We start from the raw sequence: 10,745 nt of genomic DNA, 5'->3' as shown, positions 1-10,745 counted from the left end.
CAGGTTAAGATTGCATTTTGGAATTCAGCCTGTTTCAAGTGTGCTAATCACATAACAGACTGAAAAAAATAACTGTTTGCTGCCAATCTTTGCTGATTCAAGTTCTCACAGATAGAAAATGCTGCCTCTGGACAAAGGCAGGTACACAAGTCATATTAGACCTGCTGAAGCAGCAGCAACACGATTAACAGGGACCTCACAAGAGGCACTCGTTATAGGGCACATCCTGACCAACATTTTGTTTTCCAAGGATAGAATATTCTTCTTCTCCTCTCTACCTTGACAAAAATCTGTCCAGCTCAGGAGTCACCTCATCAGGAAGAATGCCTTAAAAAGTCTAGTCAACAATGTCCCCTCCTTCCTCTTACTACAAGCTTTTGTTTGAGACTTAATTACTGACTCTGAAATGGGGATGATGGAAACTGGTAGAGTAGAATTGTCTGAAGTTTAAAAATCTTCTCAAGTGATTTTGACATACTAGTTTTCCTATTTTAGAAAACTAAAGTACCACATTTTTCTTGATTCCTTAGGAGACAAAAGCCACATAACAACATTTTTTAATTAGCTAAAATTACCAGATAATGTTATTAGATTATCACTTTAATTACCAGAATAGGTCCAAAACAAATTATGCATTTACCTGAATTTTTATAATTAACATTGAAAGTAATTCACATTTTTCTTAACACCCTAAGACAATATAACATATTGAGAATAGATTCAAAACAAATTACACATTTCCCTGAATTCTTATAATTAACATTGAAAGTAATTTACATTTTTCTTAACACCTTCCTTAAGACAATATAACATCACATTACTATGCGATATGCTGAAAAAATGCTTTCAGATACAACTGAGGTGTATGGGATATTGTTCTAAAAGACTTTACTTTCGGGGGTTTTAGATTTTTATGACTTTTAAAAATCTCCTCTCTTGTTCTTCTGTCAATTATTCACAGATTTATCCAGAGCAGAATATACAACTAGCACATGGTAGAGTGATGCCTAAGAAGATCTTAGGAAAAGCATGAGCCAAGAATTTTATACCCAGCTAAGCAACTGCTTAAGAATGAAGAAAAGTCTTTTTCAACATATAAGAACTCAGAATATTGTTCCAAGAAAGCTTTGTTGAAAAAGTGTGAAATTTCTTGAAATCTGAGGATGCATTCCACCTGAGGAAGAGAAAAATGGAGTAAGAAAAGGAAGAGCAGTGGATCTGAAGCCATTTGAATCCTAGGATAAAGAAAAATAAAATCAAGCCTGTGGCCAATAGGGTAATAGAATTGTAAAATGTAGAAATAATGTAACTACCAAAACTTTAATGAGAAGGAGATGCTAGTGGATTATATATAGAGTTCTTTTTAGAACTGGGGATTCAAAAGTTATCATATATAGCTGACAAATTAAGTAACATAAATAGAGATATGTTCAAAGATATAAATAAAGATGTCAGTATTAACAAAAATATAATCACTCAAAATTATGAAAGACAGGAGGGAATGCAAGTGAGATGAAGTGGAACCTTACTAAATTAAATGCCACATTTAGAGGAGAGACAATACATTTTGTCTAAATAAAGAGGAGCACAGACAGCACAAAAAATAGTGACAGAATTAGGCCAAACTGGGCTTATAATTATAAAAAGAATATCTTCATGGGGATCCCTGGGTAGCTCAGTGGTTTAGCTCCTTCCTTTGGCCTGGGATGTGATCCTGGGGTCCCGGGATCGAGTCCCATGTCAGGCTCCCTGCATGGAGCCTGCTTCTCCCTCTGCCTCTCTCCCTCTCTCTCTCTCTCTCTTTCTCTCTCTCTCTCTCTGTGTGTGTGTCTCATGAATAAATAAATAAAATCTTAAAAAAGAGAATATCTTCAACGATTGAAAGAATGATATTCTTGAAAGCAGAACAGCTACATGTAGTAAATACACATGGAAGAGATACATTTAAAACAAGGTGATCAGGGATGGCTGAAAATAAAAGGGTGAGCAAAGGTTTTCCAGGAAAGGTAAAGAAAAGGAGTAAAGGCTTTGAATCAATTCAGGGCCATAAACATTAAACAAAAACAAAGAATGCATTCTGCAATGATTAAGAGTTTAACCCACAGAAGAATTAACAGTCATAATATCTGTGAATAAAACAGTTTAACATTAAAATTCACAAAGCAGAAACTATAAGAAACACAGGAGATATAGACAGACTCTGATCAAACAGAGAATTTTAATTTTTTTCCCAGCTGACAAAACAGCAAATGGACTAGAAATAATCTAGGCCATCTTAGGCCTAAAGAACACAATAAACAAGGTAATTGATACAGACTTTTATAATCCACAAACCAAGACAGTAACTCCTTCTGAAGTAATGACATAAGAGCCACAAAAAAATTAAGTTGTAGGCCACATGAAAAACCTCAATAAATTTCCTCAAAATATGATGGTATAGTCACACAAGTTAAAGAGAAAATGAATATAAAATCACAGAAGACTTAGAAAATACACACAATAAAAATTCTCTTAAAAATGTTAAACAGCTAAAGCTAGATTTAGGAGAAAATGTACAGTCTTAAATATTTGCAGAGCCATGAAAAATGAAATTACTAAAAGATAATTACCCAATCTTACCAAGAAAGTTAAAAAAAGAACAACAAAGTGAAAGAAAGCAAGGCAAAGAGAAGTGGTAAGGAAAAAGGAAAAGCAGATAATTAGAATATGGAACTGTTGAAAAGATAATTTAGAAACACAACAGATGCTTTTCTTAAAAAATACAATCGAATAGGTAAGCAATAAATACAGCCAAGAAGAAAATGGGAAACCCACGCATACACACGATGAAAGGAAATAATCTCAAGAACTGAGGAAGTTAGGGGCACCTGGGTGGCTCTGTTGTTGAGCATCTGCCTTTGGCTCAGGTCATGATCCTGGGGTCCTGGAATCGAGTCCTGCATTGGGCTCCCCACAGGGAGCCTGCTTCTCCCTCTGCCTATATTTCTGCCTCTCTCTGTCATTCTGTGTCTCTCATGAATAAGTAAATAAAATCTTAAAAAAACAAAATTAACTTGAGAATCTATATGAAACATGGTTAACTAGGAAAATATAACTTGCAAAGACTAAGCTAAAGCAGGGGAAAAACAAATAAGCAGAGCACCAAGGATTTTTAGAACCATGAAAATACTTTGTATGATATTATAATAATGGATACATATCATTATACATTTGTCCAAACTGCACCAAGAGTGAACCTTAAGGTGAGCTATGGACTCTGGTGATTATGATGTGTCTATGTAGGTTCCTCCTTGGTTTAAAAAAAAAAAAAAGTACCATTCTGATGAGTGATGTTGATGAGGGAGGCTATTGCCTCCCTCTCAATTTTGTTGTCAACAGAAAACTGCTTTAAAAATAAAGTACAAAAAACACTAATCTAGAATGACAAAATCTATGAAAATCCCCATGGGTGAAAATAAAATTGAGGAAATGTTAGGACAATGAATCCTCCTCCCTACTCTATCCCACACCACCACTGCCTTATACCTTTGAAAAAGCACCAGTCTCAGGTAATTCCCAGGTGAAAAAAAGCTGTAAGTAAATAGCTCCAATATTATATTAACTTTCAAAGTGCAGATTTTTTTTTGGTATATATTTTTTATTGGAGTTCAATTTACCAACATATAGCATATCACCCAGGGCTCATCCCATCAAGTGCCCCCCCGAGTGTCCGTCACCCAGCCACCCCAACCCCCAACCCCCCCACCCCCACCCACCTCCCTTTCCACCCCCACCCCCCCACCTCCCCACCTCCCCCCACCTCCTCCACCTCTCTTTCCACCACCCCTTGTTCATTTCCACCCCTTGTTCGTTTCCCAGAGTTAGGCATCTCTCATGTTCTGTCTCCCTCTCTGATATTTCCCACTCATTTTCTCTCCTTTCCCCTTTATTCCCTTTCACTATTTTTTATATTCCCCAAATGAATGAGACCATATAATGTTTGTCCTTCTCCGATTGACTTACTTCACTCACTTCACTCAGCATAATACCCTCCAGTTCCATCCATGTTGAAGCAAATGGTGGTATTTGTCATTTCTTTTTTTGGGTTTTATTAATTTATAAGAGAGAGAGAGAGGCAGAGACACAGGCAGAGGGAGAAGCAGGTTCCATGCAGCGAGCCCGACACGGGACTCGATCCAGGGACTCCAGGATCACGCCCTGGGCCGAAGGCAGCACTAAACCGCTGAGCCATCCGGGCTGCCCGTATTTGTCGTTCCTAATGGCTGAGTAATATTCCATTGTATACATAAACCACATCTTCTTTATCCATTCACCTTTCGATGGACACCGAGGCTCCTTCCACAGTTTGGCTATTGTGGACATTGCTGCTAGAAACATCGGGGTGCAGGTGTCCTGGCGTTTCATTGCATCTGTATCTTTGGCGTAAATCCCCAGCAGTGCAATTGCTGGGTCGTAGGGCAGATCTATTTTTAACTCTTTGAGGAACCTCCACACAGTTTTCCCAAGTGGCTGCACCAATTCACATTCCCATCAACAGTGCAAGAGGGGTTCCCCTTTCTCCACATCCTCTCCAACATTTGCTGTTTCCTGTCTTGTTAATTTTCCCCATTCTCACTGGAATGAGGTGGTATCTCATCGTGGTTTTGATTTGTATTTCCCTGATGGCAAGGGATGCGGAGCATTTTCTCATATGCTTGTTGGCCATGTCTGTCTTCCTCTATGAAATTTCTGTTCATGTCTTTTGCCCATTTCATGATTGGATTGTTTGTTTCTTTGCTGTTGAGTTTAAGAAGTTCTTTATAGATCTTGGATATTAGCCTTTTATCAGTTCTAATACTATTGAAATAGTCCAAACCAGAGAGAAAGAAAAAAAAATCCCCTAAATTATTTAAAATGAAGCCAGTATAATATGGATGCTAAAGTCCAATGAAATAGCCTCCCAATAAAACCACTAACAGCACTTCAGAAAACTGATACAGTCATCTTAAATACAGCTCCAACCTATTTGTTTAGATGTATACCAAACTATTTAATTCATATGGAAAAATAAATGTGCACAAAAGGGAATTTTTTAGAAAAGAATTCTGATAAAGAGGAGAGTGAACAATTATTATAAGTCTTCTTACACATCATATACGTCTACTGCTATTAAAATGTTATGGTCCTCTTACATAAAAACATAGAAAAATGAATGGAGTCTAGACAAAAATTCAAATACATAGGACTTTAGGTTAAGACGTAAGTGGCATTTTGAACCTGTAGGGGAACAAGGCTGAAAGGTGCTGAGGCAATTGGGACGCTATCTAGGAAAAACTAAGGATAAATATCTAGCCTACACGAAATAAATTCTAAATAAAACCACTAGAAACAAGATAGAGTGTGTGTTTATGTATACATGTGCATGTGTCTGAATGTTTGCAACCTAAAAAAATTAGGTTAAAAAATTAAGTTTCTTTCACAGCAAAACATCTCATAAAATGCCTCAAGGTAAATGAAAAGTGAGGAAAATATTTGCAAATCTTATCAAAAATGCCTTTTTTTTTTCCAACTTGGGAAGATTTTCAACAAATCTGAAAAAGACGAACTGTCCAAGATAAAACAGAAAAGACAGAGAGTTCATAGAAAATGAAATAGAAAAAAAAAAAAGAAAATGAAATAGATATAACCTCAAATGCTCTCTTTTTGTAACAAAATCTGCATAAATTAAAAGTATACAGATAGTATTTTTCATCTATCATATTGGTGAAGATCTAAACTTGATATACAGGTGACGAATTATGTATCTTCTTACACTCCTGGTAGGAGTATAAGCAACAAATCTATAAAGGGTAAGTTGGCTACCCTTGTCAAAAATTTGAAGATTGGGGGTATGTGGGTCACTCAATCGATTGCCCATCCAACTCTTGGTTGGGGCTCAGGTCCTGAGATGGAGCCCCTATTGGACTCCCCGCTCAGTGAGAGTCTGCTAGAGATTCTCTCCCCCTATTCCATCTTCCTCTACCCTTTTCCCCACTCATGTGTGCCATGTGCTCTCTCCCTCTCTGAAATAAATAAATAAATCTTTATTTACTAGGGCCTAGCAGATGTACCTAGGAATTCATTCTGCACAGTACTAACCCATTAGCTCTGTGGCACACACCGATATTCTTTATAGCATCATTTATAACAGTGAAAGTTTGTAAACAACATAAATTTCCATCCATAGGAGAATGATTACATTGTATAAACCCAAATAAAATGATATTTGGTAGCCCTTACCAAGAATGAGGCAATGCTATATGTACTAATATGGAATGAGCTCCAGTGGAAAAAAGCAAGGTGGCCAAACAGTGAATACCACATATTTCCATTACTGCAAAAACATATGCCAAGCTCTCATGTGAAGGCTGTATGTTTTTTACTTCAATATCTGCCATCAACGAATGAAAAATGTACATTACAAAAGCCATACTAGGATATATCCATATTTCCTTTCAGAAGAGGTATAAGAACTATGGCTTGTTTTTCAACCAACTTAGATGTCATAGCTGATTTTAGGATCATGAGAGTTTTTAAAATCTCGATGCATGTTATAAATAACCAGAAGTGCATGTCCTTAATCATATATTAAACTGTAAACTCCTTGTTGATAAGAATTTTATCACCTTCAACTTGCTCTGTTATGAACTGTAAGAAAAATGATCCTGATATTTACTGCATTAGTATCTTAAGGATTTATTTTTCAAGTCAAGGCCATCCTAGAAAATATGTCACTTTAGAGGATGTATGTTGTTATCAAGAAAGGTGCTCTATGTTGATTGTCTTGGACTTTGCTTCTACAGACTTAAGCACCTGACAAATTCCTTTATAATTCTTACTCTACTTAAGTGAGTAAATCATCGTAACTTGAGATTCCAACCTCAAGGAAATTGGTAAATGGAAGAGCAAATACAGCTCTAACCAAAAAATAACTTTTATTTTCCATTTAACTGGGTCATTAATGCCCAACAAAAAAATAATATAAATAAAGGAGAATTGCTTTTCATCTATAAATTTCAACTCATCATATTTCAAGTGAACTGAAACATTGAAAGGAAAACCAGTAAGAGAAAATATATACATAGTCTGTCCTCATACTGGAGTGACCATCACTGGCTCTTCCTTGCTTATCACTGCCCAAGAAGGTTGACGCTGTTAAGTAGAATCAGAACTCAATTCTCTTTTATTAGCCCACTGTCCTATTAGGAGAGAGATTTGAACTCTCAGAAGGATAACAAACTCTTCAATTAGGTAATTTTTGGATGATGGTGTACATTTCTTTCACCTCTTTAAAGATTAGGACCTAGGTGGCTCAGTTAAGTGTTTGCCTTTGGCTCAGTTCATGATCTCAGGGTCCATTACAGGGCCCCACGTCAGGTTCTCTACTCAACGGGGGTCTGCTTCTCCCTCTCCCTTTACCTCTCTCCCCACTCTCTCTCAGATAAATAAACAATTCTTTAAAAAAAGATTAGGACCTATTCCAAATAGGGTACAGGGCTTGGTAGGCACAAAGAATGAAACAATAGTCTTCCTCTGCAGAAAGTCTGGTAGAAAAATAACAGGTTGATCAAGTAGCCAAGATCATGTTAAATCTAGAGAAATGTGAAGGAGCCTCAAATTGTCATAATGATCAACGCCTACCATCTATACAGTCAGAGCAGCATTTTGTTGCTGTCTCATGGAATCTTTGTAACAGCCAAGAACAGTCACTGGCCATACTGAGTCCAAAAGCGATACTGTTAGATCACCTTGGTAATGTGTCTGGATGCTTTTAGGTATTAGTAATGATGCTGGTCACGTAGTAGCTTCCTATTTTAATTAATCTTTCTTGCTAACTAGGTGCTAAGCTCAGTGCATATGCTATCAATATGTAAATGTTACACCATTTTAAATGGCACTAAAACTTCTATATTTTTAAAGTGTTTGTACTCTCTTAACATTGGTGCCTTGGGACACTCCCCTGCTGACTCTATGATACTTTTATCTTAAGGTGATTTTGCAGCTGACTCAAAAGGAGGGTCAGGGATGCCCTGTCACTTGCCACAGGGCCTGACTTGAAGCAGTAGAATGAGACTTGCATCCTGAGCAACTAGACTCTCAAAGTCTCCACTTTTTTATACAACACCTCCCAGAAGAAAAAGGAATTCTGTATGGCCAAATGTGACCCAACAAGTACAGGGAGCACTTTCATTTTTTTCCTATGCTTTAGCAACCTTGCTTATTTGCATATAACCTAACTTATGGTATTTCCCCACAAGACTCTTAAATGTTTTGTAATTTGAACTGTATATAGCCATCTTTATAGAAAGCCGATTTTACAACATCAGGAGTAAATTTATTTGGCACTCTGAGGGTGAACCCACAGGGAGATGCAATAACAAAGTTCAACTCTTAAGCAGCACAAACTTCATAGTTAATAATCCCTGGAGTTCTCCAAATAAATTTAAATCTATCGTAGGTGTGCCTACAGAAAAATGTTTCAAACTGTCACTTCAAACACCTGCATATGCTTTAGATCTCTTATCCAGTGATATTTTGCATTTATAATATACATATACCCTCATTATTCTTAAAACATGTATTTTCAGGATTTTTAAGTATGAAGCAAAATGATTTTTCTGTAATAAACACCAAAAGATATACACAGTGAGCCATCCAGTGCATTAGTTGGGAAGGCACAGCATGTGCTATATTGCCATCAACAAGGGAAGCCAGAGTTCCAGATTCACTTCTTTCTGGATCTGTTTCTTTGATGTAAAATGAAGTGATTGAACTAAAGGATTTTAAGGCTTCTTCACACTAAGGGATGCCTTGAGTCCACTGTTATTTTGCAAGCCAACAAACTTCATTTGGTAGCAGGTCAAAATATATTTGCATGGGATGAAACCAAACTGTCCTTCCCTTCCTTCAAAATAATCTAACCGAAGAAAGCTTCCCCATTACACGATAATCATCAAGCCATTTTAACTTAAGAGGCAGACTTTCTATTATTATAGGAATGGGTATCTGGCTTGGGCAGTTTCTAGTAATTACCATCATTAATAAGCGGGCAAAGGCTAAGACCCTCTCCTGTGAGTTATTTTCATTACTCTATACTCTCCAACTTCCTATCTCTTGGGGAAAAAGGAATATTTACCAATGAATTTTTCCTAGTTTTATTTTTTCCAAAGAATATTGTGCCAAGATTGGAAACCATTATCACTGAAAGAAAGAATGATATTGTTTAGAATTCAGAAGACAAGAGTCCCTTCAACTGGTATAAACTACAGAATTCTATCTAGTGTTACTAATGATACACGCTCATCCAAAAAACATTACCTTAGTTGTTTTGTTTTTTTGCTGGGTAGTCTAAAAACCTAGCCTTGCTACATGCTAAAGGTGTTAGTTTACTGGAAAACATAATATTTTCCAGATACAGGATTATCCTCAAATGAGTCACCATCCCAGCTATGACAAAGGCTCTATCATCAAATCACCTTAATTTTAAACTGAATACAGAATACTTCTGCCTGTACACCAGCTGTGTTCTCTTTCCAGTTATCTAGAAAATGATACATAGAATTTGTGTTCAAAGGTAGGACAGTCAGCTTAGTTCATAAACAGATGAACGAACTGAAAACCTGTCCTAAATTTTTTGCTGTTCATTCAGTCAAGAGGCACTTATTGAAAGCTTATTAGGTGCCAAACTCCAATCTCTATGCTAGGGATACACACATGCTAAAAAGAGACAGACAGGGATGTCTGGGTGGCTCAGTGGTTGAGCGTCGGACTTTGGCTCAGGGTGTGATCCCGGAATCGAGTCCCACATTGGGCTCCCTGCATGGAGCCTGCTTCTCCCTCTGCCTATGTCTCTCCTTCTCTCTGTGTGTCTCTCATGAATAAATCAATAAAATCTTTAAAAATTTCTTTTAAAAAATAAATAAATATAAAGAGACAGACAAGATCTCTGTTCATATTTTTGCAAGGACACCAACAATAAACAAGTAAAAATAGTATTTCAGAAAATTAAAAGTATTTAGAGGAAAAAAATTCATTTGATAAACAATTTGGGGGGAGTTATAATTTTTTAGGGAACAGTCATAGGCAATATCTCTGAAGGTACAGTTGAGTAGAAATCATAATCAAGAGAGGAAACTACCTAGGCAAAGCTTCTAAGTATTGTAAGCTACCTGAGGCTAAAGTGAGCTTGGCTCATTCTGGGGTTAAGCTTTTGTACCTAATACATCTGAATGTGTATTTTATTATAACTATTTAATAGTTCAAATATATTAAAAGTTAAACTTGAAGCAAATTTAAAGCATTTCCACTGAATTCTGTTGTCCTAGAAGACAGCATGCTCTAAATAAATGCCTCTTGCATCTATAAGTGGCTATACATTAATGTCATTTGCAGAGCTATTAAAAATAGCAGTGCCCCTGCCCCACCCACAAGATCAATGGATCAGAATCTCAGTATATCGTAGAATACCCCAGATAATTCTAATACACAAGGAGAAGTGAAACCCATCATTCTAAATTAATCTGGAAAATGCCATATTCTAGCAACCAGACTGTATTTGAGGTCCTTCATTCTAATGGTCAACCCTAGATTGACTTGGTTAGCTCAGGTATACTAGGAGTTCGAGAAAGTCTATAGTGTTGTGTGCTAGTTGCAAATATGGGCCTAGAATCAGATCATTCCTCGTTTGAATACTCTCATCAGCTGTAGAAAGTTAGGCAACTCATTGA

The sequence above is a fragment of the Canis lupus genome, chromosome 1, assembly GCF_003254725.2.
Source record: "Canis lupus dingo isolate Sandy chromosome 1, ASM325472v2, whole genome shotgun sequence".
Lineage (NCBI taxonomy): Eukaryota > Metazoa > Chordata > Mammalia > Carnivora > Canidae > Canis > Canis lupus.
The sequence above is the reverse complement of the archived record's forward strand: the minus strand, read 5'-3'. Positions refer to the sequence as shown.